Raw genomic sequence first — 19,339 nt, 5'->3', positions numbered from 1 at the left:
TCAATCTTGTTTGGTTTCCTCCCCTTTGATTTTCACTGCTCTGCAATTACAAGAAAAGTGAGACTGAATGTTACTGGCACGAAAAGAGACATGTGGACTGACAGGACATGAGAGACAGCCTAGAGATAAATGTATACTGCTATGGAAACCTAATCTATTTTATTAAAACCAAAATATAATTACATAATTGTCCCCCTTCCCTTTCCTTCCTCCTATATTCTACTCTCTCTCTCTCTCCCTCTCTCTCTCTTTTATTAACTTGAGTGTTTCTTATTTACATTTCGAGTGTTATTCCCTTTCCCAGTTTCCGGGCAAACATCCCCCTAATCCCTCCCCCTCCCCTTCTTTTTTTTTTTTTTCCGGAGCTGGGGACCGAACCCAGGGCCTTGTGCTTCCTAGGTAAGTGCTCTACCACTGAGCTAAATCCCCAGCCCTCTCCCCCCCCCTTTGTTATGGGTGTTCCCCTCCCCATCCTCCCCCCCTTGTCGCCCTCCCTCCAACAATCACGTTCACTGGGGGTTCAGTCTTAGCAGGACCAAGGGCTTCCCCTTCCACTGGTGCTCTTACTAGGATATTCATTGCTACCTATGGGGTCAGAGTCCAGGGTCAGTCCATGTATAGTCTTTAGGTAGTGGCTTAGTCCCTGGAAGCTCTGGTTGCTTGGCATTGTTGTTCATAAGGGATCTCGAGCTCCTTCAAGCTCTTCGAGTTCTTTCTCTGATTCCTTCAACGGGGGTCCCGTTCTCAGTTCAGTGGTTTGCTGCTGGCATTCGCCTCTGTATTTGCTGTATTCTGGCTGTGTCTCTCAGGAGCGATCTACATCTGCCCCCTGTCGGTCTGCACTTCTTTGCTTCATCCATCTTGTCTAATTGGATGGCTGTATATGTATGGGCCACATGTGGGGCAGGCTCTGAATGGGTGTTCCTTCTGTCTCTGTTTTAATCTTTGCCTCTCTATTCCCTGCCAAGGGTATTCTTGTTCCCCTTTTAAAGAAGGAGTGAAGCATTCACATTTTGATCATCCGTCTTGAGTTTCATTTGTTCTAGGCATCTAGGGTAATTCAAGCATTTGGGCTAATAGCCACTTATTAATGAGTGCATACCATGTATGTCTTTCTGTGATTGGGTTACCTCACTCAGGATGATATTTTCCAGTTCCATCCATTTGCCTACAAATTTCATAGTCATTGTTTTTGATAGCTGAGTAATATTCCATTGTGTAGATGTACCACATTTTCTGTATCCATTCCTCCTACATTCTCTCTTAAGTTGATGGCCTCTTTATAACTATTTCACACACACACACACACACACACACACACACACACACACACACACACATTCACCTAAATATCTAATATAGCTTGCTGGATCCATTTAGCATTTGATCTATCTATCTATCTATCTATCTATCTATCTATCTATCTATCTATCTATCTATCTACCTATCTATCTATCTATCTATCTAAATTTCAGGGATGATCACCTGGTATTGGATAACCAATTAGGGGGCTCATTCCTCGGAAAGAATATGTCTTCTGCTTTCAGTACTCCTCAGTTGCCTGTAGTTCTTTTTTTTTTTTTTTTTTGGTTCTTTTTTTCGGAGCTGGGGACCGAACCCAGGGCCTTGCGCTTCGTAGGCAAGCGCTCTACCACTGAGCTAAATCCCCAACCCCTGTAGTTCTTTATCTAGGGGTGAGACCATAGAACACCCTCCGCTGCCACACACGTTACCAGCTGTACCACTCCTGGGTGCATTACAGGCTCTCACCCACAACAGAGACACTTGCACATCCATGATTATTGTTGACTTTTCCACAAAGCAGGGGAATGCAGTCAGTCTAGGTATCCATCAACAGGTGAATGAATAAGGAAAGTGTGGTAAGTATGCTCAATGAAATCTTATTTATCCCTAAAAAATGAAATTTTGAAAGCTTTAAGAAAATGGGCAAAACTGAAACATGTTATATTAAGACAACTCAGACTTAGAAAGACAAATACTGTCTATAGCCCCTGATATGGAGACACCAGGCTCTAAGTATTAACTGTGTATTTAGGTGGAAGAAAGTGTGTGTGTGGGAGGCCAGGAAACCATAAAGAGGCCCATAAGACAGAACAAAGGGACTTTAGGACATCAAGGAAGCCTGAGGTACACATGAGATACAGAAAGGAAAGGGTTCAGTGAGAGGGAGGGCTTGAAGTAACTGAGCATATACTGAGCATATACATATATGTATACTGAGCATATACTTAAAATTCTGTCATTATCTCTGCAATATTATTTACATAGCATTTCCCCTGTATTAGATACTGTAAATGAAAAAAATGGGGACTGGGACATGGCTCAGTGGTAGAGTGTCTGCCCAGCATGCACAGGGCTCTGAGTTCTGTCCCCCGTACTACCAAGCAAACAAACAGACATATACAAAGCAACCAGGTTTGAGCAAGGCCTGGTGACAAGAGGCCTGTTATCCCTGAGTTGGGAGGCTAAAGCAGGAGGACTGTGCATTTGAAGCCAGCCTGGATTTCAGAGCGAGACCACGTGTCTAAAAAGCAAATCAACAATAGAAAATGTCTGGACAGTAGCAAAGAGTTGAGTAAAATTATAATGGATGGAGGCTCTACTCATAGAGTCTCATTTTTCCCTATGCTAAGCCTCTGTGATAATAGAAAAAAATGAAAACATTTAAGGGCCTTCTTTGCTTCTTTTTCTTTGTTTTGGTGCAATTATTTGGACTTCCTTCCTGGATCAAGCTACCAACTACATTGCTCCCTCCACTTTGCTCCAAGTTCTTTGGAGTCAAGTTTTCTTTTTTTTTTTTTGTCTTCATAGTCGATGCTGTGCTGGGACTCAAATCCAGGGTGTCGGATGGACCGGTTAAGCACTCTGTTCCTGGGCTACATCGTTCATCTTTTACACTCACTCACATCTTCTAATTGTGTTTCCTCGGAATGCTGGACAAATCCTGGCACTTGTCAGTTTGGCCAGTGCGTTCTGAGAGGAATGTTGGAGCGTGAGTATCGCTGAGGAAGCCAGAGAAGAGAGGCAGCAGAGGAAGACTGGCTGCTATGTGGAGACGGAATCTACACTATACCCCAGTTATTCCCAGAGTTCTAAGTCACTCAGCCTGTGCTTGCTGTGGCCTTGTGACTACTGAGACCGCTTCCTGCCACTTAGGGTTTGGCCAGAGAGAAGATTAGTGGGCGTGAAGTGACAGGGCCTTGAAAACAGCCTGTGCCTTCCAGTTTGGTTTTTTTGTATCTCAGGCACGTGTGCGTCATGAGAATGTCTCCCGACCATTGTTATCCATGCAGCAAGGGCCCACTGCTTCGGGTGTTTTCCTTTTCCTTCCTAGTCTGTCTTCTACTTATGTCTCATCTATTCACTAGACTCTACATTCTACACGAGAGAAAAATGCAGTGTTTGTCTTTCTGATTCTGACTCATCCTCCTTAATATTATAATTTCCAGTCCCATCTGTTTTTCTCGCAAATGATACAGTTTTATTCTTTATAGCCAAGTAAGACACTGTATACATACACCACATTGTCTTTCATACTTCTGTCTTAGTTGGGGCTTTATTGCTGTGAAGAGACAACATGACCATGGTAACTCTCATAAAGGAAAACGTTCAATTGGGGCTGGCTTACAGTTTCAGAGGTTTAGTCCGTTGTCACCACGGCAGGAAGCACAGCAGCGAGTGGGTAGACACGGCTGGAGGAGGCGAGAGTTATACATCTTGATCTGTAGGAAGCAGTAGGGGACTGTGTTCCACATGAAGCATATATAAGAGACATCAGATCCCACCCAATATGCTTCCTCCAACAAGGCCTCACCTCCTAGCAGGACCACTCCCTGTGGGCCAAGCATTCAAACGCATGAGTCTGTGGGAACCATTTTTGTTCAAACCACCACACCATTCATCTACTGGTAGACTTCTAGGTTGGTTCTGTATCTTGACAACAAATATGGATGTGTATGTGTCTCTGTGATATGCTGACTTAGAATTGTTTGGATCGACACAAGGGAGCGTCATAGCTGGATTTATGGTGAATCTATTTTTAGGTTTTGATTTCACCCATTTACACTCCTATCAAAAGTGTATAAGGAGCCCCTTCCCCATGTCCGCACCAGCATTTGTTGTCATCTGTTGTCTTGACAACAGCCTTTCTGGCTGGGGTGAAATGGAGTTTGAGTGTAGCTTTGAATTTGCTGAGCACTGTAACTTGGTAGACCAGTAAGTCTTCAAGTAGCTCCGTTATACAGCGTTATCGAGCCTAAGTACACTGGACTAAGTCTGCCAAGCGGAACCACTAAGGGCTCTCACTGGCTCGACTGGGTTCCAGGCCACGGTAATGACAACTACCACACATTAGTAACCTGGGAAGGTAAAGCATTTGATCAACGAACTCGACTCCCTCGGGAGCCACTGCCACTTACCTTTTTATATAGGACAAATACAGCCTTTTCCATCGGATTATTCACAGGTGCCAGCATCAGTTGAGCTCCCCAAGTTCTTGTTCGCCTTATAACTCTGCCTAGATAATTCTACACCTTGTTACTGCCTGACCAGGGGTTGAATCATTCTGAATGGCTTACAGACAAGACTCCAGTTTTCTGTCCAACCGTCCTTGTTCTTCTAGGCTTTCTTTCCTCCCGTTTCAGTCTCACTCAGTGTGAAATCCAGCAGGCTGCTGTAGAAGGTAGAAGTCATGTGGAGCATTGCAGCAGGAGACGCAGTTGTGGTGATAAGAGTGTTGGGTACGTCTTGCTTTCTGTCCGAAGAATTTTGCTCTCTGGAGAGAGTTTTGAAGCTGGAGTTACAAGCTTTCTCCAGGTTCACCGCATTCAGTGCTTAGCCAAGAATTAGATCTTTATTTGGATGTTGGCCTCCTGTGCATCCATTGTTGGGGCTCTCAATGTCACTGCAGCCCAGGCCCCTGGGTGGGTGACACTTGGAGAAAACCAGACACAGTGCACAAGGGTCACGTGGGATCTTCCCTGTGACAATGAGAGAGTAAAGCACAATGAATAAATAAGTAGTCTACATAGTGATAAAATTATATAGCTCTTTCGTAAACATGGAAAATACTTAAGAGAATAAATCCATCTGTGATCCCACAATGAGGTCTATCAGTGTTTCTGTATTACAGGACCTCACAAAGAATTTGGTGTTTAACATGCAGGTCACTTCATGTGAGCATTAATGAAACGGAGGAAAGAGTGCAGCTCAGAGCATTTGCCTAGCACACACGAAGCCCCAGGTTCAATCTCCAGCATCACATTAACAGGTGTGGTGGGGGCACGACCTCATCCCAGCACTTGGGAGCTGGAAGCAGAAAGAGGTTCAGGGCTATCCTCGGCAACATAGAGAATTCAAGGCCAGCCTTGAATACTCGAGAATCTGTCTAAAAACAAACAAGAAAACCAGTACTCACTTTCCTTTGTCATTTCATATTCTTTGAAACAACTCAGATTACTGAGAAATAACCAGCATGAGGTAGCTAGCTTTTCCACTTACGCTGAGCATTTTCCTCCAAGTCTCCCCGTCGTAAATAATGCTCTGTTGAAAATCTTTCCCAAGAGTTCCCTCTCAGAAAAGGAATTGGAGTTATTTTTAAGAGCCTTCGTATTGTGTAGACAGATGGGAATATTATATATTTCTATTAACATATAAGCTAATATAATACTTTTGATGAGGACTGTGAAGATTATTAAATAGTTTCACACTATAAATTATGTTTATGAAAAATTTGAATATGTCAGAAAAGAAATTATTGCTTAAGTTTTCCTTTGTTTTTCTTCAGACAGAGTCTCACTGAGTTTCCCAGGTTTGCCTGGGACTCACTATGTAGCTTAGGTTGGCCTCAAATCTGTGATCCCTTTGCCTCCTCCAGTGCTGGGTTATAGATCTGTGCCACCATGCTGAGATGCAGTTAAAAACAATCACCTGAACTGCGGAAATGGTTGTGTGAGCTACGGACAGACTGTTCCTTATTTTGATGTAATTCTTATGATAATTTTATTTTATTTTTTTAATTTTATTTTTTCTTGGATATTTTATGTACTTACATTTTCAAATGTTATCCCCCTCCCCACTCTCACCTTCCCCCTCTCACCTCCCCCTGCTTCTGTGAGGATGCTCCCACTCCCACCCATCAACTCCAACCTCAACACCCTGGCACTATGAGAATTTTAAATAGTGGAAAACATTGAAAGTAGTTGTGAGACACTGTATACAGACAGAGCACTGCATGTATAATGTGACCCTAAGTACGTAGAGAGTGTGCTTAGGAAAGCTCTCTACTAATAGCAGGGCTTGCTACCACATGACGATGACGGTGAGAGATTCCCCGTCTCTCTGTTTTTTTTGTTTTTTGTTTTTTTTTATTAACTTGAGTATTTCTTATATACATTTCGAGTGTTATTCCCTTTCCCGGTTTCCGGGCAAACATCCTCCTCCCCCCTCCCCTTCCTTATGGGTGTTCCCCTCCCAACCCTCCCCCCATTGCCGCCCTCCCCCCACCAGTCTAGTTCACTGGGGGTTCAGTCTTAGCAGGACCCAGGGCTTCCCCGTCCACTGGTGCTCTTACTAGGATATTCATTGCTACCTATGAGGTCAGAGTCCAGGGTCAGTCCATGTATAGTCTTTAGGTAGTGGCTTAGTCCCTGGAAGCTCTGGTTGCTTGACATTGTTGTACATATGGGGTCTCGAGCCCCTTCAAGCTCTTCCAGTTCTTTCTCTGATTCCTTCAACGGGGGTCCTATTCTCAGTTCAGTGGTTTGCTGCTGGCATTCGCCTCTGTATTTGCTGTATTCTGGGTGTGTCTCTCAGGAGCGATCTACATCCGGCTCCTGTCGGCCTGCACTTCTTTGCTTCATCCATCTTGTCTAATTGGGTGGCTATATATGTACGGGCCACATGTGGGGCAGACTCTGAATGGGTGTTCCTTCAGTCTCTGTTTTAAACTTTGCCTCTCTCTTCCCTGCCAAGGGTATTCTTGTTCCCCTTTTAAAGAAGGAGTGAAGCATTCACATTTTGATCATCCGTCTTGAGTTTCATTTGTTCTAGGCATCTAGGGTAATTCAAGCATTTGGGCTAATAGCCACTTATCAATGAGTGCATACCATGTATGTCTTTCTGTGATTGGGTTACCTCACTCAGGATGATTTTTCCAGTTCCAACCATTTGCCTACGAATTTCATAAAGTCGTTGTTTTTGATAGCTGAGTAATATTCCATTGTGTAGATGTACCACATTTTCTGTATCCATTCCTCTGTTGAAGGGCATCTGGGTTCTTTCCAGCTTCTGGCTATTATAAATAAGGCTGCAATGAACATAGTGGAGCACGTATCTTTTTTATATGTTGGGGCATCTTTTGGGTATATGCCCAAGAGAGGTATAGCTGGATCCTCAGCCAGTTCAATGTCCAACTTTCTGAGGATTCTCCAGACTGATTTCCAGAATGGTTGTACCAGTTTGCAATCCCACCAATAATGGAGGAGTGTTCCTCTTCCTCCACATCCTCGCCAGCATCTGTTGTCCCCTGAGTTTTTGATCTTAGCCATTCTCACTGGTGTGAGGTGAAATCTCAGTGTTGTTTTGATTTGCATTTCCCTTATGACTAAAGATGTTGAACATTTCTTTAGGTGTTTCTCAGCCATTCGGCATTCCTCAGCTGTGAATTCTTTGTTTAGCTCTGAACCCCATTTTTTAATAGGGTTATTTGTTTCCCTGCGGTCTAACTTCTTGAGTTCTTTGTATATTTTGGATATAAGGCCTCTATCTGTTGTAGGATTGGTAAAGATCTTTTTCCAATCTGTTGGTTGCCGTTTTGTCCTAACCACAGTGTCCTTTGCCTTACAGAAGCTTTGCAGTTTTATGAGATCCCATTTGTCGATTCTTGATCTTAGACCGTAAGCCATTGGTGTTTTGTTTAGGAAATTTTTTCCAGTGCCCATGTGTTCCAGATGCTTCCCTAGTTTTTCTTCTATTAGTTTGAGTGTGTCTGGTTTGATGTGGAGGTCCTTGATCCACTTGGACTTAAGCTTTGTACAGGGTGATAAGCATGGATCGATCTGCATTCTTCTACATGTTGACCTCCAGTTGAACCAGCACCATTTGCTGAAAATGCTATCTTTTTTCCATTTGATGGTTTTGGCTCCTTTGTCAAAAATCAAGTGCCCATAGGTGTGTGGGTTCATTTCTGGGTCTTCAATTCTATTCCATTGGTCTATCTGTCTGTCTCTGTACCAATACCATGCAGTTTTTATCACTATTGCTCTGTAATACTGCTTGAGTTCAGGGATAGTGATTCCCCCTGAAGTCCTTTTATTGTTGAGGATAGCTTTAGCTATCCTGGGTTTTTTGTTATTCCAGATGAATTTGCAAATTGTTCTGTCTAACTCTTTGAAGAATTGGATTGGTATTTTGATGGGGATTGCATTGAATCTGTAGATTGCTTTTGGTAAAATGGCCATTTTTACTATATTAATCCTGCCAATCCATGAGCATGGGAGAACTTTCCATCTTCTGAGGTCTTCTTCAATTTCTTTCTTCAGTGTCTTGAAGTTCTTATTGTACAGATCTTTTACTTGCTTGGTTAAAGTCACACCGACGTACTTTATATTATTTGGGTCTATTATGAAGGGTGTCGTTTCCCTAATTTCTTTCTCGGCTTGTTTCTCTTTTGTGTAGAGGAAGGCTACTGATTTATTTGAGTTAATTTTATACCCAGCCACTTTGCTGAAGTTGTTTATCAGCTTTAGTAGTTCTCTGGTGGAACTTTTGGGATCACTTAAATATACTATCATATCATCTGCAAACAGTGATATTTTGACTTCTTCTTTTCCGATCTGTATCCCCTTGACCTCCTTTTGTTTTCTGATTGCTCTGGCTAGAACTTCAAGAACTATATTGAATAAGTAGGGAGAGAGTGGGCAGCCTTGTCTAGTCCCTGATTTTAGTGGGATTGCTTCAACTTTCTCTCCATTTAGTTTAATTTTAGCAACTGGTTTGCTGTATATGGCTTTTAATATGTTCAGGTATGGGCCTTGAATTCCTATTCTTTCCAGGACTTTTATCATGAAGGGGTGTTGAATTTTGTCAAATGCTTTCTCAGCGTCTAATGAAATGATCATGTGGTTTTGTTCTTTCAGTTTGTTTATATAATGGATCACGTTGATGGTTTTCCGTATATTAAACCATCCCTGCATGCCTGGGATGAAGCCTACTTGGTCATGGTGGATGATTGTTTTGATGTGCTCTTGGATTCGGTTTGCCAGAATTTTGTTGAGTATTTTTGCGTCGATATTCATAAGGGAAATTGGTCTGAAGTTCTCTTTCTTTGTTGTGTCTTTGTGTGGTTTAGGTATAAGAGTAATTGTGGCTTCGTAGAAGGTATTCGGTAGTGATCCATCTGTTTCAATTTTGTGGAATAGTTTGGATAATATTGGTATGAGGTCTTCTATGAAGGTTTGATAGAATTCTGCACTAAACCCGTCTGGACCTGGGCTCTTTTTGGTTGGGAGACCTTTAATGACTGCTTCTATTTCCTTAGGAGTTATGGGGTTGTTTAACTGGTTTATCTGTTCCTGATTTAACTTCGGTACCTGGTATCTGTCTAGGAACTTGTCCATTTCCTGAAGATTTTCAAGTTTTGTTGAATATAGGTTTCTATAGTAAGATCTGATGATTTTTTGAATTTCCTCTGAATCTGTAGTTATGTCTCCCTTTTCATTTCTGATTTTGTTAATTTGGACGCACTCTCTGTGTCCTCTCGTTAGTCTGGCTAAGGGTTTATCTATCTTGTTGATTTTCTCAAAGAACCAGCTTTTGGTTCTGTTGATTCTTTCTATGGTCCTTTTTGTTTCTACTTGGTTGATTTCAGCTCTGAGTTTGATTATTTCCTGCCTTCTACTCCTCCTGGGTGTATTTGCTTCTTTTTGTTCTAGAGCTTTTAGGTGTGCTGTCAAGCTGCTGACATATGCTCTTTCCTGTTTCTTTCTGCAGGCACTCAGCGCTATGAGTTTTCCTCTTAGCACAGCTTTCATTGTGTCCCATAAGTTTGGGTATGTTGTACCTTCATTTTCATTAAATTCTAAAAAGTTTTTAATTTCTTTCTTTATTTCTTCCTTGACCAGGTTATCATTGAGTAGAGCATTGTTCAATTTCCAAGTATATGTGGGCATTCTTCCTTGATTGTTATTGAAGACCAGTTTTAGGCTGTGGTGGTCCGATAGCACGCATGGGATTATTTCTATCTTTCTGTACCTGTTGAGGCCCGTTTTTTGACCAATTATATGGTCAATTTTGGAGAAAGTACCATGAGGAGCTGAGAAGAAGGTATATCCTTTTGCTTTAGGATAGAATGTTCTATAAATATCCGTTAAGTCCATTTGGCTCATGACTTCTCTTAGTCTGTCTACATCTCTGTTTAATTTCTGTTTCCATGATCTGTCCATTGATGAGAGTGGGGTGTTGAAATCTCCCACTATTATTGTGTGAGGTGCAATGTGTGTTTTGAGCTTTAGTAAGGTTTCTTTTACATATGTAGGTGCCCTTGTATTTGGGGCATAGATATTTACGATTGAGAGTTCATCTTGGTGGATTTTTCCTTTGATGAATATGAAGTGTCCTTCCTTATCTTTTTTGATGACTTTTAGTTGAAAATTGATTTTATTTGATATTAGAATGGCTACTCCAGCTTGCTTCTTCTGACCATTTGCTTGGAAAATTGTTTTCCAGCCTTTCACTCTGAGGTAATGTCTGTCTTTGTCTCTGAGGTGTGTTTCCTGTAGGCAGCAGAATGCAGGGTCCTCGTTGCGTATCCAGTTTGTTAATCTATGTCTTTTTATTGGGGAGTTAAGCCCATTGATGTTGAGAGATATTAAGGAATAGTGATTATTGCTTCCCGTTATATTCATATTTGGATGTGAGGTTATGTTTGTGTGCTTTCATTCTCTTTGTTTTGTTGCCAAGACGATTAGTTTCTTGCTTCTTCTAGGGTATAGCTTGCCTCCTTATGTTGGGCTTTACCATTTATTATCCTTTGTAGTGCTGGATTTGTAGAAACATATTGTGTAAATTTGGTTTTGTCATGGAATATCTTGGTTTCTCCATCTATGTTAATTGAGAGTTTTGCAGGATACAGTAACCTGGGCTGGCATTTGTGTTCTCTTAGGGTCTGTATGACATCATTCCAGGATCTTCTGGCCTTCATAGTTTCTGGCGAAAAGTCTGGTGTGATTCTGATAGGTCTGCCTTTATATGTTACTTGACCTTTTTCCCTTACTGCTTTTAATATTCTTTCTTTATTTTGTGCGTTTGGTGTTTTGACTATTAGGTGACAGGAGGTGTTTCTTTTCTGGTCCAATCTATTTGGAGTTCTGTAGGCTTCTTGTATGCCTATGGGTATCTCTTTTTTTAGGTTAGGGAAGTTTTCTTCTATGATTTTGTTGAAGATATTTACTGTTCCTTTGAGCTGGGAGTCTTCACTCTCTTCTATACCTATTATCCTTAGGTTTGATCTTCTCATTGAGTCCTGGATTTCCTGTATGTTTTGGACCAGTAGCTTTTTCCGCTTTACATTATCTTTGACAGTTGAGTCAATGATTTCTATGGAATCTTCTGCTCCTGAGATTCTCTCTTCCATCTCTTGTATTCTGTTGGTGATGCTTGTATTTACGGCTCCTTGTCTCTTCCTTTGGTTTTCTATATCCAGGGTTGTTTCCATGTGTTCTTTCTTGATTGCTTCTATTTCCATTTTTAATTCCTTCAACTGTTTGATTGTGTTTTCCTGGAATTCTTTCAGGGATTTTTGGGATTCCTCTCTGTAGGCTTCTACTTGTTCTCTAAGGGAGGTCTTCACGTCTTTCTTGAAGTCTTCCAGCATCATGATCAAATATGATTTTGAAACTAGATCTTGCTTTTCTGGTGTGTTTGGATATTCCATGTTTGTTTTGGTGGGAGAATTGGGCTCCGATGATGCCATGTAGTCTTGGTTTCTGTTGCTTGGGTTCCTGCGCTTGCCTCTCGCCATCAGATTATCTCTAGTGTTACTTTGTTCTGCTATTTCTGACAGTGGCTAGACTGTCCTATAAGCCTGTGTGTCAGGAGTGCTGTAGACCTGTTTTCCTCTCTTTCAGTCAGTTATGGGGACAGAGTGTTCTGCTTTCGGGCGTGTAGTTTTTCCTCTCTGCAGGTCTTCAGCTGTTCCTGTGGGCCTGTGTCTTGAGTTCACCAGGCGGGGTGCTGCCCAAGGGCTCTCTGTGGCGGCAGCAACCAGGAAGACCTGTGCCGCCCCTTCCAGGAGCTTCAGTGCACCAGGGTTCCAGGTGGCCTTTGGTGTTTTCCTCTGGCGTCTGAGATGTATGTACAGAGAGCAGTCTCTTCTGGTTTCCCAGGCTTGTCTGCCTCTCTGAAGGTTCAGCTCTCCCTCCCACGGGATTTGGGTGCAGAGAACTGTTTATCCGGTCTGTTTCCCTCAGGTTCCGGTGGTGTCTCAGGCGGGGGTCCTGCCGCTCCTGGGCCCTCCCCCATGGGAGCCCAGAAGCCTTATACAGTTTCCTCTTGGGCCAGGGATGTGGGCAGTGGTGGGTAGTGTTGGTGGTCTCTTCTGCTCTGCAGCCTCAGGAGTGCCCACCTGACCAGGGTCTCTCTGTGTTTAATATCACCTCCAGTCTGTTGATTTTATAGCCTAGGAAAAAGCTGTTGTGTTTTATCTATCATTCTATCTATCTATCTATCTATCTATCTATCCATCCATCCATCCATCCATCCATCCATCCATCCATCTATCTATCTATCTATCTATCTATCTATCTATCTATCTATCTATCTATCTGTTACTTATCAGACGCGTATTCACTTCCGGGAAAGGGAAACAAGGCTGGTCTGTGCAGGCTCCGTTTCCTTCCCTCAGCAAACATTCGGAGTGGGGCACAGCCCTGCTCCCATGCCCTGACTCTTTCAGATCACGACTGACATGTGATCGCTTTGCTCACTTTAATGCAGTTTAACCTCCAGCTTGGTGTTTGAGCTTATTTACCTCTGTTCTGTTTCTCTAGTTTTCAGATATTCTGAAGTCGTCCCCCCCCCCCGCCCTGGAATGAATGAATCCCACCTTTCCAACCTTCCTTTGTTTGTCTCTCTGGTACCTGGTTTTATGTTTTATTTTATTTATTTATTTTCTAGTTGTATTCACACATCTTGATAGACCTGGCTTGGCCGGATGTAAATCACACGTCACCCACTTCATGCATCTAAGACAGATTCCTGGCTGGCAATGAAGCTCACTGGCAGGATGCTTGCCCAGCATGAAGAACCTCCAGTATGGCAAAACCAAACCCAGAGCGTAAAACTGTAGGCTCCAGGGGTTTTAGGTATGTGTCACACTGTTGTGCCCCATCACAACCATTTCTGGAACACGTTCTCAATCCCTCAAAGTATCCCTGAAACCACTCGCAGTCACTCCCCTGTAGAATTTCTCCACTCTACACAAAGCAGTCTACGAAGCTGCTAAATTTACTTACTCCAGATTTCATACAAACGGAATGATATTTTTTTTATTTTTGTGGCTGGCTTTTCTAAACTAACATAATAACTTTATACATCATCCTCCTTGAGTACGGGTCGGTATTTATTCTACTTTTAAAACCAAAGGATATTCTATCATATAGATTTACCAATAATGTTGATCCTCATCATTTGATGGACACTTGGGTGGCTCCCCTTGGGTATCACTTGTAACTAATTTTGCTATCAGCATCATGCATAGAGTTTCATTTGTGGGTACATGTTTTTTGGTTCATAGTCTAAGTTTAGGCTTAGCCTTTTAAGGGATTGGTGGACTGATTTCCAAAGTGGCCATAACCATTTTCATCCCATCAGCTATGTGTGAAGATTCTGATTCCTCCACATTCCCCAACCCTCGTTATGGTTACGGTCTATCTTCCTGATTCTCTTCTTCTAACGGGTATAAAATGTCATCTAATTGTGCTTTTATTTACAACTTCCTGATGAGCAATGAAAACGGACAGTTTTGCATGAGTTCACTGGCCATTTTAAAAATCTTCTTTGGGAGACAGTTTTTCAAAAACAATTTTTGCCTGTATTTTAATTGGGCTGTTGCCTTATTGTTGGGTTGTAAGAATTCCTTAGGTATTCAAGATTTAAATCCCTTATGGCATAGAATTTCAGTTTTCTCCTGCTCTCTGAGTTATCCATTTTCGATATGGTATCCATGGAAGCACAAACATTTATAATTTTAGATTGGGCCCATCAACATTCCGTCAGGGAGAGGGGAGGAGCAAGTGGGGCCCTGTTGCTCCCTGAGGATCTATAGACAGTGGTTTCTGAGGGAAGAAAATGAAGTTGTTTTCAGTGCTGTAGACAACAGTAAGTTGTCTATGATCCTTTAAATAGCTCCTTCACCCATGCTCATGTGAGAAACCTTAACAGAAGTCAACACACACACACACACACACACACACACACACACACACACACACTCACTGATCATGGGGGAAGGGGAAGGAAGGAGGCAAGTTGGAAAGAGGAAGGAGTGAAAGGGGGACTGTAGAGGGTAGTGGGTGTGAATATGGTGACAGTACTTTATATACATGTGTAAAAATATTGTAGTGAAACTCATCATTATATAAAATACTATATACTCATAAAAGTTTTAAAAATAAAGTTTCAAATTTTGCATGGATCAAGTTGTCTGTATTTTTCTTTTTGTAAGTTTTTTGGCCTGTGATATACTTTAATTTATTTATTGGATGTGCATATGGCATATGTGGATGAGTGTGAACATACAGAGAAGCCAGAGGAGAACAGGGGGATCCAGCCTCACTAACTCTCCGCCATATTTCCTTGAGATGGGATCTCTCACTGAACCTGGACCTAGGCTAGCAGTAGGAAGCCTTAGCAATCATCCTCCTGCTTCTGCCCCCTACAGTGCCAGGTGACACTGTATTCCTGGCCATACTGGCTTTTTATATGGGTGCTGGGGATTTGAACTCAGTCCTCAAGTAAGTGGCCTTATGCAGTGAGCTGTCTTCCCAGGCTCCAGTTGGTATCATTAGCCAAAGCATTTTAGGCTTTGGTCAACCCATGGTAGTAGAGATTCACTTTAATATTCTCCTTTAAAGGTTTTATAGGTTGTGCTGTTTTGTTTGGCTTCTGGTCTCTAGAGTTAGTTTGTACAAAACCGAGTGAGGATAACGTCGCTATTAACTGAGTTGTATCTTGCTCCCAAAATTTGTATGTTGTAGTCAACCCCAGAGTGGCTGGGTCTGGAGATGGGGAGTCATTAGGGTGAGGCCTTATTGGATGAGATGAGAGATGGTGGTTTCTTCCATGCTCTTGCCATATGAGAACACAGGAAGAGAACTCTCATTAGAATCCACTCCTAGCCTCCTGAACCACACGGAAATAAATGTCAATTGTTTAAGCCCTCAACTCTGAGCCATCTGAGCCAACTGACACAGAGTCCAGCTCCCTTCCTTTGTATGATGCATGTACCAGCAACATTTCTGAGTTGCCTGTCCTAGCATCGTTTGCTCAAAGTACTATTCTTACCCATTGAAATGTCTTGGCTCTCATTGCTGTTAAAAACTAGCTCAGAACTGAGAATAGAATCTGTCCAACTCATCTGTGAACAGAGGAGTAACAGTGAAATAAATACCACTACTCTCCTCCCCAGCTTAATCAGCAGATCAGAACATTCTAGAAGTTTGATCGTAGCTTTGTCCACACTGGGCGTGAACCGTTGAGTCTCCCATTCTTTGCAAGCATTGGTGGTATCTCAGTACATTTGCCTTTGTTTCCACTGGCAGGACTAATGGAGGAGTGCCAGGCACACAGCGGGTTAGCACCTTGGGGAAGGGAGTCCTATTGTCAGGGGTTCAGCCTGGCACCAGTGTGAGGTGGGAAGGGGTAGAAGAGATTGTGAAAGCTTATGTGTAGAAGTAAACGCCTGTTAGTAACAATTCTAGCTATAAATCTATGGATCTGCACAGAAATCTAAGCCTCAATCAAGAAAGAAAGGTTTCTCTATGCAGGTTCTTCTCCTCATAGCCCGTGGCCAGGTTTAATTTCTCCTCCAAACCAGCACTGAAAGAGAGAGGGAAGGGGCGGGGAGGAAACAACAAAAACCCCTTTGCTCTTGGAAGCTCACACAATGGCTTCATTGATTTAAGAGCAGTTAGTTCAACTTGCTCTACCTTGCTGCTGGGGGAGAAAACAAAGCCTCCTAGGAAAACACAGCTTGTGGGAAAAGGTGTGACTCCTCCAAAGAGCTTTTCTTTGTCTCCGTGGACAGTCCTCCACAGAGCTGCGGTTGTGCATTGAACAGGGTGCAGAGCTGAGAGCTAAGACTGGCAAAGTTATCAATGCAGCCCATGGCTTGGAATGACCCACAAGTTTTGTCAAAAGCATCCTCAGGAAAAAAGGAGGCGAGACAGAGAGGTGTCTGTGTGGCAATGCGTATCTCTTTCTACCCTTCATGTTCCAAGGATGCCACTGTCTCTTAGAGACAGGGAGGAGGGAACGTACCTCCACTCTCTTTCTTCTCTTTGCACTGGACAGGAGCCAGAACCAGATAGGCAACGCTAGTATAATAGGGTGCCTGTTACTAATATCCCAAGAGAGGGGAGCCCCAAAGCGGACCTTCCAAAATCTTCACACATTTTCCCCAGTGTCTGAGTGAAGTAGACATGTTTCAGGTTTTCAGAGGTGACCTGCATCAACGTCTGCAGAGACATTCAGAAGACCTGGTGGAAGCAGTCTGAATGGAATTGCTTCCCTCTCCACAGTGGGGGAAGCAGAAGTGCATACTGGTCCAGTCTATTGAATAATTCTGTAGATGCTTATCTGTCTGTGTCTTAGCACTGACCTAAAGCCTGGCTCACATCAATGAATATGAGGTTATTGAAAGATTCACTAAGTACCTACTGTGTGCTGGTGCCACACATGATCCCACTCCCAACAGCCATACTTAGGGTCAACACCCAAAGTCCTAAACTTCATGAGTAACATTAAGATTCCAACTCAAGCTTCTTTCTGTTGTGCTTTATTTGTATTTTAGGAACTGATAAAATTAGCGATCAATACTACTCATTTTATGAATTGCGTTGTAGTCAGTGTGGGGTCAAGACTAGGAAGTTTGGGACCAACAGAGTGGTGTTCAGTTCCTGCTCTGGAACCTTTAAAGCTGCGACCTTCAGCAAGGCAGTCAGCTTCTCTCTGTCCTACAAAGGCCTGTGATAGTGATGGTAACTGTTTTACTGGGTTATAAATGATTGAAAGTTGTAAATTAGTCAATGTGCTGTGCTGGTTGAATTTTTTTTTCTTTTTGTCAACTTGACACAAGCTAAAGTCATCTGAGAGGAGGGAACTTCAATTACAAAAACGCCCCACAAGATAGGGTGTTAGGGTGATAGTGTAGGGCATTTTTAAATTAGTGATTGGATGGGGGAGGGCTCATCCCATTGTCGCTGGGTTAGTGGTCCTAGTTTCTATAAGAAAGCAGACTGAGCAGGTCACGAGGAGCAAGCCAGTCAACAGCATTCCTCCATGACCTCTTCCACCAGCTCCTGACTACAGGTTCTTATCCTGCTTGAGTTCCTGCTCTAACTTCCTCCAATGATACACAGCGATATGGAGGTGTAAGCCAAATAAACCCTTTCTTCCCCAACTTGGTTTTGGTCATGATGTTTCATCATAACAAAAGCGACCCTAAGACACCTGGCCGGTGGTCCTGGGTTGTCTAAGAAACTAGGTTGCCAAAGCCGAGGGGAGAAAGCTGGTAACCCACACTCCTCTGCTGCCTCTGCTTCAGTTCCTACCTTCAGGTTCCTGCCTTGAATTCCTGCCCTGACTTCTCTCGGTGATGGAGCACAGCCTGTAGGTTGTAAGCTGAGAGAAACCCCTCTCCAAGTTGCTTTTGCTTGTGCTATTATGTCACAATAGAAACCGGACTAAGACATGCACGCAAAGAGCTTAGGAAGATTCTAGTGCATTGGAAAATTAAAAGGTCAGCGGCACCGACAAGACTCTTTGATGATCTTGCTCCCCAGACGCTTGGGCATGAAACTGTGGCTAGTGCTGGTGTCAAAACTCCTAGCAATTCGAGTGACACAGGGATTAGATTCTTTGTCAAGACGACCCAATCTACTCTCTTGCTGTTTCTCTCTCTTTTTATTTCATTTCAGTTCACACTTCCTTCTCCAAAGATAAAGTGCATCTCGGTAGGGTGCTTGGAGCAGGAGCCTAGACGTTTCCTTGTCCCTTCTGTTTGTTGGTAGAACTTCCCGTTTCTCTTGAAGCCTGACTTGGCCTGGCCTCCAGGAGTCCCGAGAGGAAGCATCTCTGCAGGGATCACGCCCCCATCATTACAGACATCTCATCGTGACCATTATAGAGCCAAGCCTGAGATGCTGACTTTGCTGTCCTCCTAAACTCCCATCTTTGCATTTTTCAGTTTACAGCACCTCACTTACTATGGGTGCGGCCATCAGGATGGAATTCACAAGCAAAGAAGCAGGATCCTCCCTGACTCATATCTAGCTTCTCTGTAGCCCCTGCTCCATGGTCGACAAACTCTCTATATAGGGTGCAAACTCGAGGGTGGCTTCGAGGAGGGTGGCTCCGAAGTGGGCCGAGAGTTCCTTGTTAGGCAGCAGCCACGCCACAGGCAGCAGTGTTTGAACTTGTACCAAGTATCTGCTCAGAACAGAGATGGTAAGATTAAAGAGAAGGGAAGAATAAAATAACCTGACTTAGAAAGTGGGAATTGGCAGACAAGATGTTTGTCCATGCTGACATATAAGGAGAGGATGCTGGCCTGAAAAACTAAAGGGCGGACAGAAATGAGAGACAGGGTAGCAGGATGCCTAATTCACTTGGGGATGGGGACCAACTACAGGGGAGAAGACGGCGGAGCCACAGCCTGGGTTTGCTTGGCTGCAAAGAAACCTCGCAAGTTGATGCATGGAGGTTAGACTTTCTAACACACTGCAAACAAGGAGACTTGCTCAAGAAAGGCCTGAGCTGGCGGTGAAGCAGTGAGTAGAACATGCACACGGAGTACAATGGAGTTGGAGCCTCAGCTCAAAATTTATTTGCCACGTTGTTGGGCAAATTGCATAATCTGTGTACTGTTTTGTTTATTTGTTTCTTTCTTTCTTTCTTTAGAGACAGAATCTCATTTTGTAGCCCTGGAATAAATCTTGCTATGTAGACTAGGCTAGCCTCAAACTCAGAAATTGGCTTGCCTCTGTCTCCTGAGTGTGAGGATTAGAGCTGTAGGACACATGCCATGCTTGGGTGTCTTCAC

This window comes from Rattus norvegicus, chromosome 4 (genome assembly GCF_021556685.1).
Source record: "Rattus norvegicus strain SHRSP/BbbUtx chromosome 4, alternate assembly SHRSP_T2T, whole genome shotgun sequence".
In the NCBI taxonomy this organism is placed as follows: domain Eukaryota; kingdom Metazoa; phylum Chordata; class Mammalia; order Rodentia; family Muridae; genus Rattus; species Rattus norvegicus.
The sequence above is the reverse complement of the archived record's forward strand: the minus strand, read 5'-3'. Positions refer to the sequence as shown.